The sequence below is a fragment of the Euphorbia lathyris genome, chromosome 8 (assembly GCF_963576675.1).
Source record: "Euphorbia lathyris chromosome 8, ddEupLath1.1, whole genome shotgun sequence".
In the NCBI taxonomy this organism is placed as follows: Eukaryota; Viridiplantae; Streptophyta; class Magnoliopsida; order Malpighiales; family Euphorbiaceae; genus Euphorbia; species Euphorbia lathyris.
Window position 1 is genome coordinate 65,413,505 of NC_088917.1, and position 16,232 is coordinate 65,429,736.

Genomic DNA, 16,232 nt, shown 5'->3' on the forward strand with positions numbered 1-16,232 from the left:
AAATGATGTGTTTACATGAAATTACACATACAAATGGTGGGGCTAGATGTTCCCTTTTAACGTAGTTTGAGAATTATTCCTTTTATTGCTTTGTTGAAATATTGTATGGAGATATGCAAACCAAATCATTGAAACTCCAAAGAAAATAAAGAATTGAAAGACATTTATCATATTTTCACAAAGACTAATCTCAATTAATCCCATGAATGAATGAAAAGTGATACTTTTCTTGTGATGAGAGAAAACTCATAAATTCACTTTGGAAAAATATATTATGTTCTAATGATTTGATCACTTCATCCCTTTTTAGGTGAAAGTGTAATTCATTACTCAACAATCAATTCTATCATTATGCAAAACCATAAAGTAAAAGACCTACTCCATAATCCATTCCTTTCAAAATTAGTAATTAAGTAATTATTCAAGGGTGCCTCTACATCATATTTGAAATGAATTACACTTAGGAGAAATTTCATGATACTCTGAAAGTAATACATCTGATAAATAAAAATCGTTTTGCATACTACTATATAAAGAAAAAATGTTACATGTGACCAGTAGTTAGAAATTTTATATTTGAGGGGCTAATTTTAACCTTGCGGCTAGTGTCAGAGTTAGATTTATGGAGTTGGGAAAAAAATTCCGACGTCAAGCCCACCAGGGCTGGGCAACTTTTTTTTCCTCGAGCACCTTAAAATTTCATAGTTTTTGTATGTTAAATGCTAAAAAATTAAAATTCAAATAGATAAATAGAAGCTTAAAAAAAGAGTTTTCTCTTGTATTAAAAAAAATATAGGGTAAATTCTAAAAAAAACCCCTGTGGTTTGGCCGATTTCCAAAAAAACCCTTATGGTTTGTTAATACAAAAAAAAGGACTGTGATTTGTGCCGTTATAACAATTATGGGAAATCAGAAAACGCCGTTTAACTTAGTGACGTGGCAAATGGTAGATTTGTCCGAAATTGTTGGGGGACCTATATAAACTGCCTTTCGTTCATTAACTGTGTTTAGCTTAGTGACTTCTCATATTTCTGTTGGGGTTCAACGTTTCCAAAATCGGAATTCGAAGTGGCAAGACAAAGAACTCGTCTCAAGAACACTTCGATCATCAGTTATACTACTGAAATTTAGTGTTTTCTGGAGCGACGAAGGTAGATAGAAGTAGGAAGTGCCTGTTCGAAGTGGTAGCGCAACAACAGTAGAAGGTTTTCGAAGGGGTTACGTGTCAGCCAAGGTAAGTGAACCATATCCATGGAAATTTCGATTTTTTCATCTGTAACATGCGTTTTTGGTTTCGGGTTTTGTTTGACTAAGTTAGGGTTTACCGTTTTTGCGATTAAGAATCGGGATTTTTGAGTTTTTGTTTGGGTATATGAATCGACAGTAGTTATATTGCATGTAATAGTGTTTTCGTTCAATATAACTTGCTTTCTTGGTTTTGGTTTTTGTTTGAAAAGTTATTGTATTTTATCGATTGATCATATTATGCATTTCTCTGTTTTTAGTTATCAATTAATGTTGTTTTGTTGGTTTTGCTGGTTTCATATACAATTTGAGTTATTTGATAGATATTTATTGGTGTTTGTTTGTTTGTGCTGGTATGTTGGATATGGGTGCAGATGGCTGGATATGTCACCCTGGTATTTCATCATGGAGGCAAATGGTCTTCATTTGATGACTCTATGAAGTATTTAGGGGGAGATGAAGCTGAGATTACATTAGATAAAGATTACTTAGGTTATTATAGATTGTTGAACTATTATAGGCAGCTAAAGTATACGGGTGGGTGTAGGATGTGGATGCATGTGATAGGACTTACAGGTGAGTGGAGTTATTGGGAGATATCAGATGATAAATCATGTTTTAGTGTGGCAGATGTTAATAGTAAATGGGATACTTGGGATGTTTATTTTGAATCTCTACCTAAACCTGTGTTAATGATCAGGGGGGATGTTTTTGTCAATCTGGTTGATGAACATTCACCTGCTGAGTCAAATGCATCCAACTCAGATAATAACTTGTGCTCAAGTGTTGGTGGTCTTGAGTTGGTGATGGTAGGGGAGATAGAGGATTTAACTGTAATGTCTGATAGGGTTGGAGTACAAATAGCCGAGGAAGTATGTGTGGATGGAGATGAACCAGTTGTGGATGGAGATGTAGGTGTGGATGGAGATGAACCAGTTGTTGATGGAGATGTAGGTGTGGATGTAGGTGTAGACCCATTTGAGGGTGTAACTGTGTCTGAAGGAGTTGTGAATATAAAAGAACCATTTATGGAGGGGGTAGAACCAATTGTGGAGGGGGTAGAACCAGTTGTGGATGTGGTAGAACCATTTGTGGAGGGGGTAGAACCATTTGTGGATAGGGTAGAAACAGTTGGGGAAGTAGTTGATGATGCAATAGGGGTGGATATAGAGATGGATTGGGATGAACTAGAAGTTGAAGACTGTTTTGTTAACAATTATATGGGTAATTTTAGTGGTGAAGGTAGAGGTGAAGATAGAAGTGAATATAGGGGAGAAGATAGGGTTGAAGAGGATATGGGTGAAGAAAATAGGGGTGAGGATAGGGGTGAAGAAAATATGGGTGAGGATAGGGGTGAGGAGAATGATGAGGAAAGTGGGGAGGAAAGTGATGACAATGATGATGAAAGTGATGAGGAAAGTGGTGACAATGAGGAGGACAATGACGGTGAGGAAAGTGGTGAAGACAGTGAAGACAGTGAGTTTGAAGTTATTTCAGGCTTTGAGAACTCAGACAGTGAGGATGTGTCTTTAGACAGTGAGGGAAATTTGTTTAATGAAGTTCCAAATGAAGGTACAGGTAATGTCCATAATAGAGAAATGGACAATGAGGCTGTAGAATTTGCTTTCAATGAGGCTGCTCCTGACTTAGATGATGAGTTAAGGAGCTTGCAAGGTTCAGATAATGAGGGAGCAACACCTAATGTAGAATACAATGCAATGACTAAAAACTTGGCATTAGGTATGACATTTAGGAATGTTAAGGAGTTTAGAAAAGCATTGAGGGCTTGGGCCATAGAGGGAGGGCACACTTTTGAATTTAAAAAGAATGGACCATTACTGGTGCATGTTAGATGTGATGCAGAGGGTTGTGAGTTCAAGATTAGAGGATCAATGGTTAGAGACACTCAAACTTTCAAAATAAAAACATATAATCTGAATCATACATGTCCTAGGCAATACAATGAGAAATTTTGCAAGGTTTCATACCTTTGTGAAAAATATTTGGAAGACATGAGGGATGATAAGGATTTGAAAGTTGCTTACTTGAAGAATAAGATTAAGAGGGATTTGGGGTATGATGTGTCTACTCGAAAGTGCTATAGGACTAAGAGTGAGGGGAGGAAAATAATATCTGGTCAGATTAGGGATCAATATAGGAGGCTATATGATTATGCAGAGACTCTCAAGGTCACTAATCCAAGAACTGTTGTCAAAATCAAAACTGAGTTGAAGCTAGACCATGGGTCAGGAGTTCCTAGGGAGATTGTATTGTTTCAACACATGTATGTTAGAATGGCAGCTCAAAAACAAGGTTTTTTCTCTGGCTTACGGCCCATTGTATGCCTTGATGGTTGTCATTTGAAAGGAATGATGGGGGGGGGACAGTTGTTGGCTGCAATTGGAAGGGATGGCAATGAGAACCTTTTTCCAATTGCTATTGCTGTTGTTGATTCTGAGTGCAAAGAATCATGGGCATGGTTTCTATAAGTGCTGCAAGATGATTTTGGCACGGTTAGAGAAACAGGATGGGTATTCATGTCGGATCAACAAAAGGTTAGTCATCCTTAGTGCTTATTTGTTAGTGTTAATTCATAATTACATATTGATGGTTTGTTCTTATTTTATAGGGGCTGGTGCAAGCTATGAAGGAACTAATGCCAGATGTTGAACATCGTTTCTGTGTCAAGCACATGTACGAGAACATGAAAATGAGGTTCAAAGGGGTTGAATACAAAGACCATTTGTGGAAGGCTGCATCAGCGGGTACTAAGAAGTTATGGGAGCATCATATGGAGAAACTAAAAGCTTTTGACCCTGCGGCTCATCAATGGGTGATGGACCATGATCCTCACACGTGGGCAATGAGTCACTTCAACACCAGGACCAAGTGTGATGCAGTTCAAAACAACATCTGTGAGTCATTTAACAGGATGATATTACCGAGTAGAGACTGGCCTATACTTAGTATGCTGGAATGGATGAGGAAAGCCTTCATGGCGAGACAGTATACCAAGTTCATAGGTATGAAGAACTACAATGGCAATGTGTGCCCAAATTACCAGACAATGCTTGAGAAGTTAAAAGTGGAGAGTAGAAACTGTTTCTGCACTCGAGCAGGTGATCAATTGTATGAAGTTGATAACTATGGAAGAAGTGTTGCTGTTGATCTTAAGGAGAAGACCTGCACATGTAGGATGTGGGATATTTCTGGTATCCCTTGTAAGCATGCAGTGGCTGCCATCATTTATCAGAGAGAGCAACCAGAGCGATATGTGCATGAATATTTTTTGAAGACAACGTTTTTGGCAGTATATCAACATGTGTTCAAGCCTGTGCCATCACAAGAGGAGTGGGAACGGACAACACTACCTGACATTCATGCTGGCATTGTACTTAAACCACCTGGAAGACCAAAGAAGCGAAGGAATAGGAGGGCTGATGAGCCAAGGGACCCTCATAAGGCTTCGAGAATAGGTGGTGGTGTTAAGTGTGGCCTGTGTCAATGGCTTGGACATAATGCTAGGGGTTGCAAGGCTGGAATTACAGGTGAGACCCCATGGCAAAGAAGGCAGCGCAAATTAGCCAACAAAAGGAGTGGTAAACAAGTTCAAGTAAGTTCATAATGTTTGTATAATCAACATTAGAGAGCGATTCGAGATGTTTGTGGCAAATTCTTATTTCCTTTTGTTTTGCAGGGTAGTCCACCTAGAAAGGTAGGCAGACCTAAAAAAGTCACTAATGCAACCAATGCCAATCCTGCACAACCTAGTGTAAGTTGGAAAATCTGTGGATTTTGTTGTTTGTGTTATGAGTTTGGAAAAACAGTTTAACTTAGTTATATGATTTTTTGATGTCATATGATGCAGCAAGGACATGTAGTTGGAAGTGCCTCACAGCCACCCCCATCACAGCCAACAACAAATGTTACTAGAGGAAGTGCCTCACAGCCACCCCCAACACAGCCAACAGCAGTAGGACAAAGGCAACCAATGGTGACAGGCAGGGGCAGAGGTAGGGGTAGGGGCAGAAATTTCATGGCACCAACAATTTCTACATCCAAGAAAAGAGCCAACCCAAATGTAGCAGAGACACGTGTCCCAAAAAGACCAAGAAGAGCTGCAAACCTTGCTGAGTTAGCCAAAAGGCATGGCCATTTCACTGGAAATGTTGAAGATTACTAAGAAGCTTGATTGGAATTTTGGCACAATACTTTTTGTTACCCATTTTGTGTATATTTTGTTCATTGTGACCTTTATGGGTATACCACTTTGTGTATAGGGTAATCACAACCTATGACCTTTATGGATACATTACTTTTTGTTTGGCTTCATGGGTATATTTCCATGACTTATATGTAAAACTTTTGTGACAATTAAGGATGTGAATGCAATCAATAGTTTTTGCAATTTATAGATACTGTGACATGAACTTGTTAACATTTGTAGGTATATTGTGGACAAGTAACATTACTAAGGATAAGTTACACAAAATTGCACTAAATTACAATAGTGTATGTTGCACTCAATTACAAGCCAATAAGTTGCACAAAATTGCACTAAATTACAAGCCAATTACTTGCACAAAATGACATGCCAATATGTTGCACAAGATTAAAAGCCAATTAGTTTCACACAATTACAAATCACAATTAACACAAGCCAATGTTAGTAATTTCATTCCATATTCATCTTTCACACAAGCATTTAAACAAACATGTAACTGGCAGTACAATAAGAACTACACAGTGTAGTTCACCATCTACCATCTATCCTACTAAGGCAACCCAAATCTGCCATCTATCCTACTATCATTATCTATACCGGAAATCGTCATTAAAAGCAACCACATTAACACTACAATCACAATAACAATTAATTTCTTCCTTAAACACCCATTTTCCGATTTCAATCTTCTATTTTCTTCATTCTCTTGCAACAGTTCAATTCTCAGTCTTCCATTTACTTCCTTCTCCTGCAACAGTTCCATCTCTAGCTTTTGCTTACACTCAGAAGTGGTCCATAACTTCATTTCGAGTTCATCCACACGAGCACGACAAACTTCTAAATCATCAGTATCAATCCACTCAAAATAACGACAAGCAGCTCGATCGGGATATTTCGCACAACCAACGAACCTCTTTCCATTGTTCAACTTTGTTGATGCTCGGCGGATTGGAGCTCTAATCCCACAGTAGCAGTTAGATTCATGCCACTGCCCGAATGAAATTTGAGAATTTGATGAATTCGATGAACTCATACCTTCACGCTTTTAGGGTTCTATAAATTCCACACGATTTTGGCGAAATTGGAACTCCAAATCTTGGGGTTTACATTCGAAACTTCAATAGAATCACGAACAAGTTAATTAATCAACATGATTTGAAGGAATTTCGATTTTAGGTTTTTGATTGAAAGAAGAAATGGGGAAGAAGAGAACGAAAGGCAGTTTATATAGGTCCCCCAACAATTTCGGAAAAATCTACCCTTTGCCACGTCACTAAGTTAAACGGCGTTTTCTGATTTCCCGTAATTGTTGTAACGGCGCAAATCACAGTCATTTTTTTTTGTATTAACAAACCACAAGGGTTTTTTTGGAAATCGGCCAAACCACATGGGTTTTTTTTGGAATTTACCCAAAAATATATCTTAACAAACTCAACTATTTTAAGCTATTGTAATAATATTACAGATAAACCAATATGAACTAAAATTATGAGGGTTATTAACTATCAAAACACTATTACTCAAGGGTGTAGTCGGCGGCGAGAGCCCCCCCCCCCCCCCCCCCAAAAAACCCTAGGCTGGATCGTAGCCGATCGGCGATGATAGACGATTTCTAGCAGTTTTTAATTTGAATTTCGGTAGAAAACTGCCAGGTGAGGGAGAGATTTTTTTGACATCACAAACATAATTTTTTACATTAGAAAGCCAACTTTTTACACTACAAACATTTTTCAAAGAGAGAAAAGGAAGAAGAAAGCCTTTTGATCCTACAATTTGTTGTTTTCGAGTGTTAAATATGTTTCTAAACACAAAAACATATGATTGATATTGAAGAATCAAACTCAGTACAGTTCATTCTCGATTTTCACACTTTCTGAAGTCCTTGTTACTTCCAGAAATCAACATTTTCGGACTAAAATCATCTTATTTTAACTTCAATTCGAATCTAAAGGTATTTAGAATGATCTCTTTTATATTTCAGAGGTATTATGTCTGTTTGGTTCAGGTTCGGGTTGTTGTTCAAAGTTCCTGGAGTCTTCGTGTTCGTAGGTCTACCACGCTCTAAATTGGGAAAACGCTCTAAAGGTAACTTCTGAAGGATTTTCAAAGCTTTTTTCTTTAATTAGAATGCATACACTAGAAGGGACACGCTAAACATCATCCTTAAAAATATTGAGTGATGATGTCATGTAAAAACATAACATCTTTTGCCGAAAAAAAAGGGTAATCGGGTTTTGCTGCCGCTCACAAACGGTTTGGTAAACAAATCTACAATTTGTTATGTTGTAGAGATGAATGAGATTGAAATAAAACCATTTTCAATATTTTCACGAATGATATGATAATCAATGTCAACGTTCTTGATTTTTTCATTAAAGATAACTTCTTTAGCAATTGCAATTGCTGATTGACTGTCACTGTACATGGGAATTGACATTTTTTGGTTGAGCACAAAAATCCTTTAATAGATAAGCAATCCATTTTATTTCACATGAAGTCATTGCCATACTCATATACTCAGCTTCAGTAGATGACTTGCTTATTGTTGGTTGCTTCTTTGTCTTCCAAGAGATTAAGAAGTTACCTATCATAATACAAAATCCAGTTAAAGATCTCCCTATGTGAGTCCTATCTTTCTAAATATCTATTATATTTCAGTTATTGTAATCCATACGCAGCTAAGGAGATGAGAGTCAAACAAATAGAAGAATATATATTGTGGATGTATGTTTTCCTACTATTGATGTCCATTCATTTTCTGGCTCAAACGGAATGGATGTAGATTTGTCCATAGTTGTGATTTAACTGTTATATGTCTATGCATATGATTTTATGTCCAAAGCATTAGCAACTAAACAAAAGCAAGACTAAAATGAGATTATGAGACCTTAAAGAATTAATTGAAAACCCCTTGATTTAAAAATTAAGTCAAGACCAGTTGTCTCACATTATTATAATTCAACTCAACTTATCTGGACTGTTCGGGTTAGAAAGTCACTCAAACTTGGGCCTTTGGATAACATGTTAATTTCTGAAAATTGTTTTCATGAATAATGGCTTAAAGACTTAAGTTATGATTAAATAATTGGATGAATCACTCATGTTATCTAATCACTGATAGGAAAAAGTTAGGATTAATACAAATTTGTATTAGTTATTAATATGGTTATTAATACTTGGTATTTACCATGTCCTTACTATTGATGATCTAGTTCACTTGCTAAAGTGTGAGTCTTAAACACATACACATCAATTGTTCATTTGGAAGTGCATCACAAGCCATTTATACAAACCAACCTGAGGTTTGAAAGTGTTCTTCAACTCATCTCCCGCTCTTATACGGATTTGGTGATATCCATTCCCCAAGACAAAATTAGAACCACTCAATTGATCTGGCATATCTGTAAAGTGTGGAATGGGGATGATGATTTTGTTAATGGCCCTACTATCCACACACATCCTCCAAGAGCCGCCTGTCTTTGAAGTAATCAAGGTCGACCGCACAAGGGCTCATGCTTTCTCAAACACACCCCATCTCAAGAAGCTCTTCTACATTCTCCTTCATAATCTCACTCTCATTGGGGTTCATCCGGTAGTGCGGAAGATTAGGTAAGCTAGTCCCTGGTACCAAGTCAATATGGTGTTGTATATCCCTCAAGGGTGGTAATACATGTGGAAGTTCTTTAGGGAAAATATTTTGGTACTCCTCGAGCATAAAGCTCACTTGAACGGGTAATTCTCGCTCATCATCATCCTTCCGGCTACTAGCCTTTTCCATAACAATATACACTAATTGACTCTCTTTAAACTCCTCCATTAAGGCCTTATGGGTTGGACACACAATAAAGGTAGTTTTCTTCTTCTTGCTAGGTTCTCACAATATAGGAGTGAATATGTATTTCACCCCATCTTTCAAAAACTTGTAAGTATTCCGCCTTCCCACATTTGTAACATGCATATCATATTGCCACGCCATGGTCAATAACATATGACACGCATCCATATATACCACATCACAAGAAACTTCTTCTTCATTGTCCCCAATCATAATCGACACCTTACTTGGTTGACTCTAAGCCCCCCCTACATTCTTAATCCACCTCCACTATATGATCTATAATGTACCTCAATGGTCAAATTTAATTTCTTCATGGTGACTTGGGTAATAATATTCTCTTAGCTCCGACTATCAATGACGATGTTACACCTCCTACCTTATACTAGGCACCTTGCTCGAAACACTTAGTGCTTTTGATCATCTTCAACTCAATTGGACACTAGTAACCTTCTCACACATGCACAAGATGGGTATCCTCTAACTCCATATCCCCCATCATCTTCAAGAGGTTCATAATAGACACCATCGTCATCATTATAATCATTATCATACCTTTCCACCATATTCGTGTTCCTTTTTTCTAGCACTCATTTAAACGATGGTCTGACTCCTTACAATAGAAACACTTGAATGGGGTCGGCTTAACATATGGATTATTGTTGTTTCTAGGTGGTGGTGGGTCTCTCATCACTTTCCTTCTATCACCGAGAGGTGCCTTTACAACACTAGGACTTCTAACCCCACTTGTGCCTACCACTTGCTTCCTGATACAGTACTAAATCATTTAGGCTTTTGGAAGCTAGGCCCCAATATGATCTGAAGTCTTTGAATGGGCCCAATTCCACCAAGGCCCATTATAGCGTCATTCTTTATCGAAGCTTGTCCAAAGCCATGGTTATGGGCACCTTACAATTGAAGGTTGTCTTCGGAAGCTGTATTTGGAAACACGTGGACTAATGAGCATGTTGGATTCCAAATACACGCTTCCCACATTCTGAAATGTTGTGGCTTGGAAAGATAGGGTCCAAAGACATATTAGGTGCTGCCACGTGGCCATGTACATTTTATTTTATCTATAAATAGTCGAGACATTTCACAAGCTCAGGTATCTTACTTTAACTATTCAATACTTCACTCTTTGTTACTTATTTGCTAGATATTATATCTAATACCTTCTAACTTTAGCATCAAAGAGGATTTGCCGGAACTTTTGCCCCATTTTCTAACATCTTTTGTGGTCCCAAGTCATCGAAGATGAAGTTTAAAGGAAGTGTGATATCACTTCCCTTTATCCAAAGGCTTCAGTTGCTCTCTAATCATAGAAAAGCCTTTCCCCCCTCCCCATCTGCCTATAACTTTCCCTACTTCTTTTGCTCAATTGTGACTCCACCTTTAGTGACAAATTTCTTGCATCTTGCACCCTAATCACCATTTGAGTATCGATTTTATCTTGAATATTGTATCTCAACCCTTCTAAATACCTAGATGCCTTTTGACTCTCTAATTCCATCAGTTGAGCTCTAGCTAACAACCTCAAAAATTCTGAGATACACTCGTGGACACTCCTACTCCCTTGTGTACACTTTTGATGGGAACAATAGATGTATTCCTCATAGTTCAGTGGTAAGAACCTCTTTCTCAACATTGCCCTCATCCGCGACCAAGACTGAGTTAGTTCCATTTCCCCTCGCCTTCGTTCTTCCCCAATTTGATCACACCAAAATGAAGCCCCTCCTTTCAAACGACAGACAACTAACTTTACTCTCTTATGGTCGAGTATGCCCGTATATTGAAAAAACCTCTCCACTTCCGATAGACAATCAAGAAACCCCTCAATGTCTAAATCTCCCCCAAATCTAGGTAAATCCACTTTCAATTAAAAAGCATAATCCCTATCAAAATTTTCCCTAAGTGGATTTCTCTCATTCTCATTCCCACCATAGGGGTTCCTCCTCACAAAACCCAACTCGTTATCTCCTCTACGTTCATTACGCCCACACACATCATCATACTCAACTTCCTCATCCTCACTGTAAAATTCATCAAATTGATTGAAATTATGTCCATTACCTCATGATTTCTTGGTACTTTAGGGTTTGGAGGTGGTTGAAATGGATTACTTGGCTCCCTTTTTGGAGGATTTGATGGTGGTGGAGGTGGTAGACGATCTTCCTCTTCTCCTCTTTAATTCCGCTCCAAGGCTATTAAAGCATGCCTTGAAATTCCACCCTCATTCACTCATTTGAAGCCCTTATCTCTTGCCTCAAATCTGTGAGCTTATTGTCATATGCCTCCATTTGTTCTTGAGAAATTCTAGGTTGAACCATACCTTAAGAAGTTTCATATTAAGAAATAATTGAATCTTATACTAACTGATACGTATAGGTATTGAGAGAAGAAAATGTGAAGGTTTTAACCCAAAAACCAATAAAGATGTGATTCTCAAGCTAGACTTTAAAGAGTCTACAAACCCCCTCAAATGATAAAAGGTGTGAACTTTAGCCTCCATTGGAGAAGTAATTATTTTTGCTTGATGAAAATTTCTCTTACAATTTAAAATGGGCCATGTATACCCAATAAACCCATAGGATGAAAAGTACATAAAAGTTTCAAAAACAAACTAACTAAACATAAATTAAAGGGTTAAAATGGAAAAAGAATAAATGGATGGCGAACTTGCAAATTTGAAGGGTGTCAGATTAGTAAATAAGGAGGCAGCTCAAATGAAATGGGTCCCGCAACATTGGTAATTGGCTCTCAAATAGCAAAAAAGAAAAAAACAAAGTTGGGCGTGTGAAAGGTCCAGCACAAATACGGGTCGCCGATCCTAAGCTTGAGGCTAGCGACATGTAGACATTCTGTTCCGGAATTATGAGGATAGATCATCAACCCTAGTCCCTAGTCGACGATTTGGCCCCATCCCGATGATGACTCTCGAATTGCTCCGCATACATGGAACACCCAATTTGTCATTTCTTATGGACTTGATAACCTCATCACATTGTAACAAATTGATTAGACTTTCTTTAAGGAGACAAATTGATTAGACTTAGGACAATTGTATTTTCTACATATAATTTGTACATTAGCACTTTTGATGTATCACAATAATAAAGGAGAGATTTATTAATATTATTACAATATAAAACATATATATTTGAAAGACTTTGTTTTCATTTTTTACTTTGACTAATAGTAAAATATATGACCCTATTTAAATATTATTTACCATTTTTCTTCTTCTAGCATTATAAAAAGTTGAATTAATGTATGTGAATGCAATCTTGAGTGATATGAAACTAACACATTAAGCATGAATTAATAATCAATTATTTATACATATTGAATTTGCTTTTGAAATGCTTTAAACAAAGTGTACCTTTGGTAGTGGGCTTTACTGAAAAAATCTTTTGGCTCCTTTTAATGCAATAAAACAGCTTGGGAAAATAACCCTTGATCTAACCAATTATTCAAGATGGAATATTGAGAATTTAATTTTAGATAGAATTTTTTTTTACACATGATGGAATCACTATATTTTAAATTTTGCAGTTAAAATTTGTAAAAAGTAATTTTGTATGTCTACTACACTAAAGAGCGGTATATAATGTCTTCTCGTCATCATATCAGATAGAAGTAGATCGTCATATCAGACTGGCGCAGGTGCAGTTCTCCGGGATTGTAATGGACAGTTCACCCTGGGAAGAAAGGTAATGTTTTGGTTAAGGAAAGCTAGGTCCTATCCGTACTACGAGCTATGGAATAGGTGGCAAACTGAGGCTTTGATCGAGTCTCATTCAGAACAGATGCCAAAATAGTAGCCGACGGCATCAACAATGGGACGGATGACAGCACGGAATTTGAAGACATTTTAATGCAATGCAGATCCATTCTACATCAACACGACTTTTACTCAGTCAAGTTCGTATTGGGACTTGTCCACAAATTTGTAATAGTATTCCGAATTTTGCTACTTTTAATTATCTGTCCAATTGAGACTTATCAATGCATTTCTCTTTCAAAAAAAATATAACGATTGTTGAATAAAGATGTATTACATATTGATCGGTAAAGTGTATTACTCCAAGAATATGGATAATTGGAGGTGGAAATACTCGTCTAACATGAGATTGGAAGTTTGATAGAAATTTTTTATTTTTTTATTATAATGGATCAAATTCCTATTAAAACGAAAATTTAATTATTAAGGTAATTTTATTCTAATATAGTTAGCAATTATTCTATAAATTAATTAAAAGAATCCACTAATTTCTGTGGTGAAGCTCTTAGCCTAGTAGTTGAGAGCTTACCTATACCTTGGGAGGTCATGGGTTTGAATTACATCTGGGCCTAGTGCAATTTTTTTTTTTTAAAAAAAAAAATCCACTAATTTCTAAAAATTGACAGTCCACAACCAACTTTCATTTTTTTATTTTAATTTAGTTGAAATTTTATGAGATAAATGTTTTGGGTCAAACGCACAACACAAGAAGAAGATGAAAAAAGAAAAAAAGAAAATTGTTGACCAATAAAGGTAATGTTTATCCCTCAGCAAGTTTCAGTATATATAGTGATAAGTAATCTTTTCATGAATTTGAGTAAAATAATACAAACTACAAGAAGAAAGGAATAAAAATGGAAAGAAAAGGTAAGCAATTAAGTGAAAGTAAATTCAAAAAGAAATTACTCAAAGCTTAAAGAATGTATGCATCACCTTTCATACATATAGTTTAACAATAAAAGAAAAAATCTTACTAGTTACTCTTTCCACAATTGAAACATTATAAAAAAAAAAAATTTGGACAAATCTTTAATGGAGAATACAGTATGTAAGAACTAGGAATTGTCATCAAATCAGTGTGGACTATCAGCCCGTCTAGATTTAATTGTCATCGGTTTGGATTTAGTAGTCCATATTGAACTAGCCGGGTCTTGGACTAATAGTGAGTTACACGAGTTAGACAAGGATTTGTCTCCTTGAGGGTTCAGTCACTTCATGTATATACATAGGGATTCATTAATGTTAATATACAATGCGTGAATATTAGATATATTATACTTAGAAGATAACTGTGGTTACCGGACAATTCTTATTAGAGTGAAACTGAGGATACACTAAGTCTAAGGGTCTGTTTGGTTCAGCTGTTAGCTAATAGCTGTTACGGTTGCTGTTAGTTGTTTGCAGTTGCAGTAAGTTGTTAGATGCTGTAGCTGTTTAATTACTAATGTTTGGTAAAATTATATTGAACTGTTGCTGTTCGGATTTAAAATGTCTAAAATTGACATGTTTTAAATTAATCAACGATGAAATTATAAAGGGAAAATGTGAAAAAATGCTCATAACGTTTACAACTAGGAATAATTTTACTCTTAACGTCTAAAATGGTGCAATTTTACCCATAACGCTAGCAGCTAAAAGCAATTTTACCTCTAACATTGGCAAGTTAGGTCGATTTCAGATATTATTAGAAAACATAGATATTTTATTTCTTATTCTACACCAATTGTACATATCAGTAGTTCTAAAAAAGAGATTTCGTATTTTTGTGATTTAATAATAAAATTGAAAATTAATATTTATAAATTCAGCAAAATATTTGAAATTTTTTTGTACACCTCATAGAAAAGACAATATATATTTTTTTATTTTCTTAAAAAAAAATTCACGTCTAATCATATGTTTGTGATCTGTTACTAACGATGATAGAATGATGCACATGTGAAGTGCAGATGACAATATTTATGATAAAAAAAGACAGTTTGATAAATTATTTCTCAAATTGACCCAACTTGTCAATGTTAGGGGTAAAATTGATTTTGGCTGCCAATATTAGGGGTATAATTGCATCATTTTAGACGTTAAGGGTAAAATTACTCCTAACTGTAAATGTTAGGGGTATTTCTGCACCGTATCCAATTATAAAATAAAAAATGTGTTTCACAAATTAATAAAAATAATCTATATAAAAAATAAAAAATTTATTGAATGCAACAAAACCTTGTTGTTCCAGTAATTATATTGTAGAAATATAAATAATGTTAAAGAATATGGAAATAAGAATGATAATTTTGTCAATAACATATAACTACAAACAACTGTTTATGAAAAAGCTTCAAATAGGAGTGTGAAACGCTTGAGAATGCTGCAATTTCCAGAGAAAATGTTAAACGCTGCTATTATATAAACCTAAACAAATGGTATATTTCCTGCAGTTTGGAGTGAAACGCTAAATGTTCATCTGAAAAGCTGAAACAAACATTCTCTAAGTCTAATCAAGAAGGAATACATTTCTAGAAAAACGGACTAAATATCCAATCTCAAATAGAAGGATCCGGTTAATGATTGTCTAAACCAGAACTTGAATATTCAAGTTTGTGATCAGAAATTAATTGGATATGTGAATACAAAAAGATGTATTAAGACAGTAGAGAAGAGTTTGATAAGAGAGAGAGAATGAAGACAAAAGGTGAATGCAGGATGGAAAAAAGAAGCAATAATGCAATGCAATGAAATGTAGTAATAGCAGACATACTCTTGCTTTTTGGCTCCTTTGGGAATAAAATGCTGTCTCTCTACCAGGATTGGCGTGAACCACTTACACTCCCCTTTTTCTTTCTCTCTCTCTTCTTTATTTACCCATAACAAAAAAACAACGTAATCTTAAATCTAACGTTTATACAATTTAAATCTAACCGAAAAAAATAGTATAATTTCATGTTTAACTCACCCTCCAAAGTTGTTGTTAATTAGTCTTGAAATTGCGTCTATCAGTAAACATTAAATTTAAAATTGCATTGTTTTCTACTTAAAGACTTAGCCCCTGTTTGGTAAAAAATAATTTGGAGCAAAATTAGAGATTTAACCACTTTAAAGGTTTTGAGTAGTCAAATCTCTAATAGTGGTGTTTGGTGGAGATATGTTTG